This window comes from Mya arenaria, chromosome 7 (genome assembly GCF_026914265.1).
Source record: "Mya arenaria isolate MELC-2E11 chromosome 7, ASM2691426v1".
NCBI classification, from domain to species: Eukaryota; Metazoa; Mollusca; class Bivalvia; order Myida; family Myidae; genus Mya; species Mya arenaria.
This window is the reverse complement of record NC_069128.1, coordinates 70999723-71014324: the sequence shown is the minus strand read 5'-3', so window position 1 is coordinate 71014324 and position 14602 is coordinate 70999723. Positions and strand designations below refer to the sequence as shown.

Sequence of the window (14602 nt, the reverse complement as noted above, 5' to 3'; positions counted from 1 at the left end):
AAAGTATGTTGCATATTTTAAAAGCTGAAATAACGTCGAAACTTCGTGTTTTTCAAGTTGCATTTGGGAGTATTTCACTTTGTTGGTGTCAAAAAGCAGGAAATTTCTGTATAAAGAGTCATATTGCATCATTCAAATAATATCTGGTGGAATTGCTGCATTTACATGAACTATTTAACAGAAAACTTCACAGAAATGACATGTTTATGAATATACTGTCGAACTCTGTTATCTCGATGTTACCATTTTGTTGGACTTCGAATATATTTGGTTCAGTAAGGCATGCGTTTTATGTTGGTTATATCGCATATTCGTTATCTCGAAATTTTCCCCGGGGTTCCAGCGACTTTCACATAGCGAATTTTGACTAGTAAAATGTTGTACCGTAACCATTCCGACGTCAACAGATTCTATCGCTCATTTATTGTTAAAACAATCATCTCATAAAAATTCCAAAATGTCAATGATTTTTTGTAGTATCTAAGAAAGAATGGCTAAATTATTATGACCACCAACGTTTTTGAAACATTGTCAACAACTAAATAACTTATAAGGTCTACATAGTTTTTGATTGGCCTTCGTATATAGTACGTTATAAGTAAATATATACTGGTCTTTTGGATGATGGATATATAAGATATAACATATGATGAGTACTGATAACCAACCAGTTTTTCCAATGGAAAACACTTGTTTTAAATTGGTAAATGTTTAAGAAACATTATTCCTTATGGAATTAATAACTTTGTTTCCTGCATATATGTTATTTTTTGTAGCAGAACTGTTAAATGGTTATGGTTTTTCTTTAATTTCAGGTAAGGAGCTGTTCATGAAGTATATTATGCAGTTTGAACCAGCATCAATAAGTCATCTTGAAGTGAAGGAACAGTACCTAAACGCTAGAGCAAAATTGTTCAATGAAAGAAAAAATGCTTGTTTATCATTACGCAATGATACATCACATGTACACCATAGCATTTTGAAAAGTTGATGTGTGTTAACTGCCTTATGTAAGCTCGACGAGTTAAGTTTGTATGATGTTGTATGGTTATGCAGTGGTAGGAATTAGCAGAAGCCCGCAAGCCCTATACTGTTTAAATGCTTTCCGAGCTTGCTCAAGTTCTGGATTTTATATAGCAGGCTTTTTAAAAAAAAATGATGCCAAGCAATAATATAAGAAATAGGGCTTGGTCATACAAAAGTCTAATTTCGATGACTGATTATGGGTGAAATAAATTTTCATTTTACACAAAAATTCAACAAATGTACTTTTTATTTTATGCTGAAAATGGATGGAAATGATATTTTTGGACGTAAAGTGCACCAAATTATATTTTGATGGTGTCTCAGGCCTGTGTGCGATGAAATATTTATTTGAACAAAATTTTCAAAACAGTGAAAAAAAGTGTTCATTATTTCATTGCACTGAAAACAATAAGGTGAGGATATGTATATATGTGTGTTTATGCCGGTGGCCTTCTATCGTGAACAAATATCATTCTGACAAAATACACATACATGTACAAGAAATTGTGTATTGCAAAGTTATCTGCAGAAAAGCAAGTACTTTTGCCGATAATAGAGATATTTTAACTTAGGCTTTACTATAAAGACGTTTAGAGATATGATATTGACATAACAGACTCTACTGTATGAATTTAGCAGTATTGAAAATCAGCACGACTTCTGCTAGACAATTTAGCATAAAACATCTATACTATATAGTAAGGGTGTTTAAATGTCTCAGATACATATTTCTTCGTCAAACCATTTACAAAACAGAAGACATGGAATTCGTCCTCAACAACATAGACATTGTTTTTAGAACACTAGGTGGATTATCTTTAACCCCTGTGTATAACCATATGCTGTTCCGTTTCTACTGCCAATTTGTGAATTGAGCATCTAAATTTACATGAAATTTTCATGAAATAAAATTGGAAATCCATTTTCTGATAATTTTCTACTTCAATAAGTAGCTTACAATGGTCATTTTGAGTTGAACTTTTTATATGATTTTGCCAATTCTGCCTTTGTTTATAAAAGTAGAATGAATTACAATGTTTATATCACCACTTCCGGTAAGATCCACATAAAACCAAAATCATATTGAAATAAAGTTTCCCTTACTTTTGACGCCCATGTACATTTTCCAGACGAGTAAAGTTATATAGACACAGTGGTTTTCGGCCACACTCACACAAGACCAAGGTTTTTTTTGCAATACTGAGTTTGTTCCCTTTCAAGCATTGAAGTCCATGCTTTTCTATAACTTGATAGTGAACACTTTAAATTATGTTGTGCATCTAATATCTGAAGAAAATATGATATGGTAGTGATATGCATAATGGATAAACAACATAATAGTGTCAATATTTATTTCGTGCTTTAAGCATCTGACATTGTACATATTCATAGTCATAAATGACTACCTTTTGCAAAGGATACCATCAATATAGAGGGACACAATCCAACAAATATGAGCATTAAGTCTATGACATTAGCAGAAAGCTATTTTGTTTCAGTGGTGCGAAATAACTGTTTATGTACTTGTAAACTAAAGGTTCTTTTCAATGATATTTGAAAACGCACTTTGAAGATTTTTTTTATTTTGAATTCCAAAACAAAGTGTGACAAATCATTGGAAATGTTAAGACTACGATGAAAAAACAGCTCGAACCCTTCTGGCAATATAAATTACTTGCTATCCATATTACATCTTTTTTTAATGGCGAGGTGACATTTAATTTTTCTTACATGTCTGTTTAACCGTTGAATATTTGTTTATGTTCGTCTTCATTGTATAATTATTGCATAAGGGACCATATACATCGTAACAGTTCTTCTGAGTCAATAAAGTTCAAGAGGCGGGTGGGGTTGAAAATCTAGATATTTATTTATTGTCTCCTTAAACAAAGTGTCTATCTTTGAAGCAAAATATTTTTGACAGCTTATGTAACTTTTTGTTTTTGCAAAAGGCTTGCGTGTCGTTGGCTTATTCATATTACCATGTAATGTTATCAATAGACGTTTAAATACTAGTAGCCGTAAGGCACTGAGTAAATCCAAAATGGCTGGAAGTTAAGCTTCTAAATGTCTCGACTGTTCCGGTGGGGGTTCCGTTTTTTTCAGATTTAATGATTTTTTCTGCAATTTTAATATCAAAAAGTTAAAATAAATCATAATGTTTTCTGAAACATTGCCAGGAAAACATATTTGTGTTGTCCAATGACGAAAAGTCCCTTAATTTACCTGAAAAAAGAATAAGTAATTCAAGCGGATATTTGTCGTTACGACTATGGGTTCAAGAAATTTGCCTCTTAGGAAACCCAAATAAGGAAGTTGGGCATGAAAATGCGCATTTTTATCGTAAAACATCAAACTTAGAATACCAGTATGTCTCTCAAAAACGTTTTTTTTTTTTTTCAATTTGTCTTAGTATTTTTCTTTCTTTTTTATATTTTTTTATTTCTTTTTTTCGCACACCGTCTTTTTTAACAAAAAAAGTTGGGCATGAAAATGCGCATTTTTATCGTAGAACTTCAAACTTAGAATACCAGTATGTCTCTCAAAAACGTTTTTTTTCAATTTGTCTTAGTATTTTTTTTTATTTTTTTTTTATTCTTTTGTTTCGCACACCGTCTTTTTTTAACAAAAAAGCATTACAATACAATATCGAACATAACTTTGTTGTTGCTTGTTACATTATAAACTTAACAACATGTGTTTGAAACTATCTAGTATATGTTTACTATAGTTAGTTCTGTATTGATATTGTTTTGTTTATAAGTGAATAAAAAAATAATAAGGAAGTTAGGTTGAAACAGCTATAAAACTGAATCTACATGGCATCAAAAAACTGTGAAAAACTACAGAAACAAGCTCAGTAGCCAAAAGTTTAAACATTAACCCCGATTAATGGCACAAATGTAAGTTCAATAAAGTACTGTTCAACAAACAAGATATTAGAAAGTAATAAAATAATGAAAAACCCTGAAATAACTGATGGAAAAGTAAACTGGCAGGTAACAATTGAATGGCCTGATATTTTTGTTCATATTTAATATTACACAATAACTGTGTAATATTTCACTATTACATTATGTTTATTATGTTGTCATAAAGCTCTAAAGCTTCTTCATTCCTATATAAATACACATTTCCGAGTAACTTATACAAATTTGCTTATATACTCAGTGCAGAATGAGTCAAAACATAGGCACTGTTGACTGTTGATTGTTTTTAGAAAAAAAATCATATATATATATATATATATATATATATATATATATATATATATATATATATATATATATATATATATATATATATAGCAAGGATATACTAAATTTTGTTTTTGTCAGATAATTTCAGTCTTCTGTACTTGTTTATCATCTAGCTTTAACATGATTTAAAGGTAACAACCACCTTGAGCAATTCTAATATAAGCCATAAATGTAACATAAACATGAAGCTTCAAACATTACAATTCATAACATTCAGGATGCTTTGCAAATCAGAAAAGCTGAACATTATAAATGCCGGAATGCGTTAGCTTGTTATGCGACTGTTCAATTTCAACATACAGCAAATTTTTCACAGTCCGTATACGCAATGGCAAGTAACAACCTCAACAAGCCAATATAATGGAAGTTTTCAGAATAACTGTCTAGAGCAAATTTGCAGTTGACCAGTTGACCTGCAGACAGAAAAAGTCCAAATACTAAAATACGACCCAGCAACCATGACCAATAAAATTGTCTAGTCAGTAGTCAGTGTGACATTTCTGCTATTGGTTGAATCATCCTACGGGAGAGAAAGCTATGGCAAACGGCCTTTAGTTTTGACTATGGGCATTGATCAATATATCTGTGACTTGTAAGCCACATACTTTCTTATAGAACATGTTTGCATTTGTTTTTAAATTAACAAAAAAATCTTACCATCTCTCATTATGGTAATTATGAAATCCCTTTTTGCATGGACACGTTTAAACCAGGAAAAGTTGTTGGTGCCGCCTGACGACATAACCAAGTGTAATGATTTAAATTAAATTTAAATTTGTACAACTATTCTCCCTAGTTCAGTCGGAATGTTACACATACCAAGTTCATAATTCCTACCCAACACTGAAGCTACCAGTGACCATGGGAATGAAAATACCAAAAACAGACAAATCTATACAAATATCGTTTTTGAAGCATTAGCTTCAAAGGTGGCTTCTGTGCTGTTTTTGTATAACCATTTGTAAATGACACATATTACATAGCAAAATACTTATACCCAAAGTTAAGCAGGCTCCCAAAAGTATGGTCGCCTATGTGGTACAAAACCTCATGTTGCTATTCCTTAGCCTTGACATTTTAAATAACTAGTATTTCACACACATTGAGTTTGATAAAAAACAACAACAACATAATACAGGCCTGGTTCTGCAGCATCAGGAACACGATCAGAGTGCCTTTTGCATGTGGTGGTCCCAAACACTTTGTAGCAGGACATCATTTTCTTCCAGATGTAGTCTGTCAATATTTGAAGTCATTCGCTGACAATTTGTCCTGAAAAACAAAGTTGACCATGTTGCTGTATACATAGTTTACTATTGATTACCTAGGCTCTTGCACATCAATTGGTGTATACATACCGATTCGTTCTTTGTTTGTTGATTTCTAAATCTCAATTGAAAACATGCGACATTACAAGCTCACATGAATTATTCAGCTGATTTTACTACCATATATTAGCTCAACATTTGCTGAGACGCCGGACAGCAGTTTTCATTTGATTCCAAAATTGTTCTCATTTTTTATGCTGAAACTTATATCTGAACCCATCAGCAAGAATTAACAATATAACAATTTCAAAATAAATAGTTTATTTAACATCTCTGTTTCGGATTTACTAAAATAGTTATATAATGAAATAACTGGTTCCAGAGCTTAACCTTTACATTACTTTGTATTATATTGGGATATACATGTATAACTTTTAGCAGCTATTGGACATCACAGGTCTTTGCTTATTTGAAAGCATCAGGATATTTTATAAAAGTTTGCATGTACTGTATTTACAAAAGAATGAGATAAAGACATAGAACAAAATAAATGTTAGATGATTAACACCAAAAGTACGACTGTTAACGCAGTGACTTAAGCTGCATGGTACTAGCCTTAATGATTTAACAGTGGGTTGTAAAACTACAGCGTAAAACAAAACAATGCCCGACACAGTGTTACAAGAGGAATCGCCATATCCTTAATTTGTATCATCCCTTATTACTATCTTAACTGAACAAAATAAAATGACTATATTTGTATCATAAATGTTCAGTTTAATGGTGATGCTGTAACTATCTTCGATTGAGAAGAGATATACCAAGCTAGCACTCACACATAAGGTATTTGGGCCCAACATCGGATTTTAAGGCGGGCCAACCCTTTTTATGTCAGCCTAATATCCGTTAATGCCCTAACCGCTACATAACCGACTGATCGTCGCTTTCTTATACAAAAGTATCAGTTTCATTGCATGATATAAATGTGTAGATGTTTCCCTTGTAACGTTAAAACAAACATTGAAAAAAATCAGCAAAAGACATAGGCCTGATTGGTTCATTGGCGGTATCACATGACGCTTTCAATGTATTTAATAAAGGTCATAATATCAAACAAGTTATGTACGGGTATTTGTGGCTGAGAGGTAAAACTATAGTTTTTTCTATTTTTCTTGACTGTTCCACGTAACCAGTGAGGTTTCACTTCCTACTAAAACCTGAAACAATATCGATTGAACCCTAGATCAAGCAGTCATGATTCTACCGCCATCTTAATTAGTCAGACGTGTCCTACACGGACAAATTTGCTGAGTCGGATATTCGAGCTTCGGGAGCTTGGACCTCATTGTAGAAGACACAGATACCTTAATTGGGTATAATACTAATATCTAAATTTTTATTGCCGCTGTCTTATCAGCTTTCAAATCTGAGTGTCCCCTGTGAAGTCCAGTGCGGTCCGGTGCATACTGGATGTTTTATTAGAGAAATACACCACATATGATATCATACCACGTTTATGGTACATGAATACAAGCATTCTTCAGATATTGGAAGAAATCGGATTTTTAGCTCAAGGTCATCATGACCTTGATCTCAACCCAACTGGCGTCAAAATAGTTAGTGCGCTGGTCATGTATAAGGGACCTCCACCAACCTCAAGGTCTCTAGGCCTAAGCGTTTTTCAATTATTGATTGGAAACTGTGTATTTTCAGCTTACTGTCACAATGACCTTGGCCAATGGCCCACTGACCTCAAAAGCAATATGTGTTCATCTGCTGGCTATTGATCATAAATCGATTTTCAGCTTAAAGTCACCGCCAACTTGACCTGTGTCCAATGACCTCAAAGGTAATATGGTTCATCTGCTGTTCATGACAAATCTTGCTACCAAGATTCAGCTCCATGGGCCAAAGCTTTCTTCATATATTGATTGTAAACCGTAGGGACTGACAGACAGACTATCAGATAACTATATGTCACCCGTTGGGACATACAATTCACAGGTGCTGTAACAATTATTAACTTAAAGTTCAAAGTTTTTATTTATGAGTTAAGTGTGACACAAACTTTGAATTAATATGGGGAAATTGTATACTCTTCTAGTTTATAAGAAGTAAGATAATAAAACCATGGGCATATATGAGAAAAGAAATTGAAAGTAATTGTAACAAGTCTTATGGTATAAATTTAATGAGCATAAAAGCATAAAAATCATACGATGCATATACTCAACAATTAACAAGAATATAATGGCCTGAATAAACTACCTGTTCTGTATTGAGAGGAATGTAAAAGTACAAAAACCAAAACAGAACAGAATGTTTATTATCTAATGCATATACAGCATATTGATAAATCAATATAAAATTAAAGCAATACAGCAGGGCCAGTTTTACGGATATACTGAAATATTTTTGATTAATTATAAAAAAACTAAAAATAATATATTTTCAAAATCATATTAGAACTTCAAGATGTTTTAACTGCTTTAGCATAAAAATAATAGTAATATTCATTTATTTAATTAAAATTAACCACAAATATCCTAAATGTTTAAATAAGTCAGTCAACGAAAATGTCAATGATAAGACTTCATTTAAGATGCTTCTGCAGTATTACCCTAGAATGTTCTTAATGAATCTGCACAGCGTTGTTCTTATTATCCACAAGTTTTAAAAATAAATACAAGTAGACCGGTGTCAATTCATTAGCAAAATCTGTATACTGAACAAAAAGAAAATGAAATAACTCATCTAAAGTATCATGGCACATCAGCTGTTCATCATCACAGTGTGTACCATGTATGTTTCTTTCATGCCAATCAAATAAAAGGATATAATTTTTTTTTAGATTGATATTCAAACCGAATGTAGGACCAATAACGGTCAATATTTGATAAAGTGACACGCATGCTTGAGAAATGGCGCCATTGAATGTCATTTGGCCTAAATGCAACTCCGCATTTCTGTTAATTAAACCATATTTTATATCTGGCGTAAAAGGGTACATCATATAGCTGATCTCTAATGTTGTAGCTATGTTTTGCAAATCATTGTGTCCTTAATATAGAACTTCACCGATGGTGTAAACAATACTTTCACACTTGTAAGCGATTGCCTTCAATAAATACACAGTCAATATCATGAGATCTAAAATCGGAAGGCTAGTACAGGAAAAATGCCCAAAGTGCTATTTAAGCAATGGCCGTACACTGCATTTGATTTTAAGGTTAACAAAAATTAGAGATGAATTGGCACATTCATCAGAATTAAAAGGCACGCCATTGATAGAAAGTCATTCACAACGTACCAACAGTATCAATTGCACTGGTTGATGTTCAAATCGAATCGATATTGTCAAACAAGGATATTACTCCAGTTTAGGTCAATAATATTGAACATTATGCTTTATATAAGTTAATATTCACTTAAATTAATAAAATACAAAAAAGTATGCCAAAGAAATGTGCATTCTTTAATGAAATTATGATCCAATATTGTTTAGCTACTTGAATAAACTTTGTCCTTTATTTGCTATTTGGATTAACTTTGTCCTTTTACAAAACATCCTGAAAAAGTGAAACATCCTGAAAAAGTGTCAGGTAACAACAAACTGACCATATTTTATAAATGTTTTGCAACAGAGAAGTTGGCAAACAATGACTTAACATCTTGCATGTTTTAACTTTACATATTAAATGTTCAATATAACATTTGTGTTTGGCAAATCCTTTATCAGCTATTACAACATTTTCATTTTTAACCTAACCATGACTTTTTAATATTTCCATACATCATAAAAACATATTGTTCTGCTTTATCTGGAATTGTACCTCAGAATAATTCTAAAACAAACATTGAACCACCATTTAGATCACATCCAGTTAAAGCTTTTAAAGTTGAATTTGACTACTGGTCACTGTACATTTGACCTAGAGCACTTGTACTTTGTTTTTTTACTTCTGTTTCATCAATAATTATCGAAGATGTGGGGAATTCTTTTTTGTACTCGGATGGCATGTCTTTTATTATGGTGTCTCTATGTGGCCAAATTGTAAGTTTGCACAATTTAACGTACATAATATCAATCAATGTGTTAAAAACAACATCTGTTGAGTGTAGGCCTAATCCAAATCTTACTGACATTCCTTAATTCTAAATTCATGCCTTTATTGACAAAAACGTAAGAAAATGGCCATAATCCACTTTCAATGATTTTAAATCACTACGTAAAGCTTAATTAGGCACTTAATAATTTGTAGGAACTACAAATTTGAGGAGGGTATGTTATCCAAGTATGATATTTGCACAATATTAAAAGCCTCCTTTCTACATGAATGTGACATCAGCTGCTTTACTTCATTGTCTTTAGATGAAATATCTCTCCTTAGGCGTGTCAGTTGTTCACCCTGGGTGATCACTTTCTGTTTCATCTGAGCATTCTCTACTGCCGACCCCAACACATCAAGTGGACACACCCCTAAAAATGAAGAAAATAACTTTACAAGTTTATATATAAAGTATGTGTTGTTATTTTTCATACTCGAAACCTAACGAAGACACGTGTGCCAGATATTGTACAAAGATGTGGCAATAGTTCTGTAACAAATACTGCACCCGTCCACCTGGCTGAAAAATATGGCTAAGTTGTTAACAACACAATTTTCTTTCTCGGTGCCACACCAGATGCGATCGTTTGTGACAATGGTGAAAGTGGCATTGTTGAAATAAAATGTCCATGTTCAGCAATAAATGTGACAACAGGTGAGGCATGTAATAACATTCCAGAGTGAAACACACTTCTAATATGCACAGATTGAAGATCAACTGATGATAACTTGATGATTTGTTTACGAATTCATTGTGTACACATGTAAAGACACACATTTTTAAAGAATTCTGCCAGACATTTCATTGATGTCTGATATGTTGAGCAGATTAGCAGAATTCTATGTTAATCATTCTGTGCCTTAAAAGTACAAACTGTTCAAAATTCATATAAATGTACTTACATAAATTTTCAGTCTGTGTGGAAAGCCCAGATTCCTTTCCGCATTCCTGTGTTAAGATATCCTGACTGAAATAAAGTACAAAATGTCTCAATTATCTTTTTTATAAAATATCAAATGTAATAAACTTATGATATTCTCCATTTATGTTAAGCTTAAATTTACTATGACTTATCAAAACCAAGAGCCAGTGCCAAGGAAAGCAAGTCAGTCGGGTTTTATGGAAAATGCGGAACAGGGGTAGTTTGTAACAAAACTACCAGCTGATGAAAATGCTTTATACTTAATAATGTTTTTTATTTATCTTGAAAATTATCAATCTTTTACATCGTTATGTAATTATTAGTTGTCATATATGTTTCAGTTCAAATTTAAATTGATCTTTATTTTATTAAATAATTAATTATAATAAATTTAATGATGTATGTGAAATTGCATAATTTATTTTTAAAAGCGTTTCTCATACATACTTCTGTATTTATAACTAGAAGAGACAGTAAAAAAGACAATCATTGTTTTTAGACGAACTATCAATTAATTTCGAAATGCATCTATATATACAAGTGTTTTTTAGCAATATAAATGAGTTTATAGTACGTAAAACAAATAAATTACAAATTACAAAACATAACCTGTTGGATTAGTTTTGGTCACCCTTAAGGCTAGACACCAGAGATGATTGACCAACAGCCCCCGAGCAGGTGTAGCATGGGATCATCGTGGGATCCATTTGGCCAAATAATTGTTTGTGGACCGATTTGTTTAAGATTTTTAATGGGCAATCCCATTTTAGACGTCTTTTATTTTAACCTAGAGATCCATCTGCTCGAACCGGGTCAGGATGTATCTCTGTTGGCCAATTAGCACCAACAAAATTCTGCAAAATAAATTAAAACTTCAAAATTAAGCTTTACATTTGAATTTCATCAATTACATTTTATTCTTTAAATTCAAAATTAAGATTTCCTGAATACAAGATTCACTAATATAAGCGTCAAAACGATTTGAAAGTTAATGGAGGGGTTAAACTCAGTAACTATTCAAGATGCTGTCTTTTAGTTTACACGCCTTCCCCCCCTCCCTCTTCAGTATACAACATTTCTAGTAATTTCATTTACTGTTTAACGACTAATATGTAAGCTTTTCGAGTACTGTCACTGTGTGAACAATAAATTTGTCTTTATGCATACTGCGTACCAATGAAACGTAGTCCGAAATTGTTGACCATTGAAACAGAATTTGTCACATACAGTCGTACAATATATATATATATAAATATTGAAATGACACAAGGTATTTGTGTGTCCTGTTCGATTATATGATAGAAACATCCGTGTGTACAATACGATAAACATAAAATTCATGCCAGCTAACAGGTGAATTATGGTGTAGCCACAATAATGCGCGTTTAGGGAACGTTTTTTAACCTTTTTGATATTCATTTTGTTCTCTTCACGTAGAGTCGCCGAAACAATAATCGTCAAAAACTCTGGGGCGGGTGTTTATATGGACTATGAATATATATTATGGTGGTGTCTGACCAATTTTAGCATTGAAAAAATATGACACAATATAACTGAAGATGAACAATAAACGCATGTAATAACCAAAACGTGGGTTACCTTCGTACACAAAGCTTTATGTTGATTAATCCAACCAGCTGTTAGCTGATTAGTGGGGTCCCCCGCAAGATTTGATCTAGCTAAAGAACTTCAGCGAACACGCTATATATATATTACCCAATGGGACGTGCTCGCTGAAGAGAACGCCGTATCCAAACCCAACCAGACATTTTTTATGTCACGCTGTTATTTCACTCGTATGCTTTGAACAGACAAAATAACAATATTCTCAGGTAGATGAAGTAAAATGTAGTTCACAAACACCTTTTCACAACCAAAAAAATAGAAAGCTGTTTGACCCTTATAATAAATCCGATTATAAACATTCCTTAACTAGGTCATAGTTGTTTTCAAATTTAATCGCTCGATAACAAGATTTTCAGAAAATACCCATGTGACCTACATATATATATTCGACCTCACAAAGGTAGAGCTTATTTTGCTGTTATTTTTCTATTTTGAATGATTAGAAATCTAACAGATACTAAATTTGGAATAGTTTAATTGTTTTTATTTACCAAAACTTATTTTCAACCTAACTGCAATTGGTTTAAAATAAATAAACAATGTGAAGCTGATGCTAAAAATAGAATGAATCGATGTTATCAGTCATGTGATTGCCGAGTCATTCAATTGGATCATCGTAGGCAGTTGATTCTGGTTGACTTTAGAATGAGGGTTACGCCATAACTACAATGTGTAGTAAACATCAAAAAAATAAATATCAACATTAAAGTTATGGAAGCCAGACTAGATTTGATCCAACATTTACACTTTTCAATGTTCCGTTTAAAGGCGTTGGAAAACGAACTAATTTTCCATCTATCAGTCTTTCCGGGTACCGTTAATCGGCATTACACGTCCTCCAAGCTTGCCTTAACACGATTGTTCGAAATACGATTCATGTCATAAATTAAGCTAGTTCACAAGTCTTGTTTGTCTGTTAACTCAAACCGAAAGTAGGGTGGGGCTAAAAGCCGGTACCTGTCACCTGTTGTCACTTTCCAATGAAACCGGGATATTATCAGATGACAAATCTGGTTTCAAATGACCCGCTATTAATTGCCTACCGAAGGAATGATTATCGGATAAAGATATCTGTTTTGTATATTTTTATTAAAATCAGATAATCTAAGTGTCATCTCTAAATAGCCATCACAATTTCAAAAAAATGGAGGGAAGGAATTGGTTAGGGTACAAATGACTAGTTCCCATCGAATTCACAAAACGTAAATTCTACGACAATAATGATAGACAAATATATCAAGAAATAATCCTATATATACCTATCTATTTTACTATTTTTGCCTTTGAAGTTTTTCCTCACAATTACCACAAAAGGAATAAAAAATCTGCGATTGTTTATAACATTCATTTATCGGCTTTTTAAAGATCAGAACACATTTTTATTATATTAATTAAAACATTGAGCGTTAAAAAATATATTTTTTAAATCTATTCCCCAATTATAACTTTAAATAAACAACAAAAAACACAATAATTAAATTAAAAGCTACTATACTCATGATTTACAGTATGTTAAAAGTGTGTAATTTTAACCAAACTGTCTACCTAAATGTTAATTATGTTTTTTTAACATATTCAAAGTCATAGTAGATTATTGTGGACACTGATACCGGGCTTATCGAAACCGGGATAACTTAAGAGAATATTATATTACCCGGTACAGACTGTGACGAAACACCCGGTATCAACATAACCCGGTACTATAAACTGTGATACCGGATTTTCCCAATACCGATACAAGGTGTTAAAATCAGATTTTTTTAAATAAGCAAAACATCCTCCGAAACTTTTTTCTGAGCATTGATGAATCGGGTCTTAAGGTTCGTAAACTAAGCTGTAAAAAACCCGTAGCCTACGAGTTTGGAGGCGAGTTATTAGATACCAATTAAATGTGCCCAAAGGTTTGTAATAACGGTATACAAGACATACGTTTTTTTTTGTATCTTGATAATTTGGTTTTCTTTATTAATCAGTGTATACAATTGTTTGTTTGTAGAGGTTGTTTTTAATCAAACAAATTTTATAGTTTTATTTTACAATAATAATTAGGCTTGTCAATTTTGATCACGTGATCCTCCATGGTACAGTATTGAGACCTATACTAAACTGACGTCGCGTTTCCAACAATTATTATTACAATGATTGAGAACAGGAATAAGCATTATGTTAAAGCTGCACTCTCACATATAGACCATTTTTACAACTTTTTTTATTTTTTGGCTTGGAAAGAGCAATATTTTGCGTAAATATCTACAAACCAATGATAAAATATTCCTGACAAATGATTAGATCGCAGATTATCATATTTCCGTGCGTAAATTGATGTTTTATGGCTCAAGCCGTTACTAACGGTATAAGAAAATTCCATAAAATATCAATTTTTGATCTTA

General features: G+C 32.3%; 1 long non-coding RNA gene across 4 annotated transcripts; it reads right to left on the bottom strand.

The window, feature by feature from the left end:
* Positions 1 to 7727: 7727 nt before the first annotated feature.
* On the bottom strand, positions 7728 to 13138 carry LOC128240034 (uncharacterized). Of its 4 annotated transcripts, none has more exons than XR_008262013.1 (5): positions 12589 to 13138; positions 12186 to 12287; positions 11196 to 11440; positions 10567 to 10631; positions 7728 to 10034 (listed from the first exon to the last, which is right to left on the bottom strand). It is a non-coding gene; the product is annotated as an uncharacterized LOC128240034 (long non-coding RNA). The 4 variants fall into 4 exon arrangements; XR_008262011.1 differs by having other exon boundaries at positions 12186 to 12387; positions 12704 to 13138; XR_008262012.1 differs by having other exon boundaries at positions 12186 to 12387; positions 12958 to 13138.
* Between the last annotated feature and the right edge of the window lie 1464 nt (positions 13139 to 14602).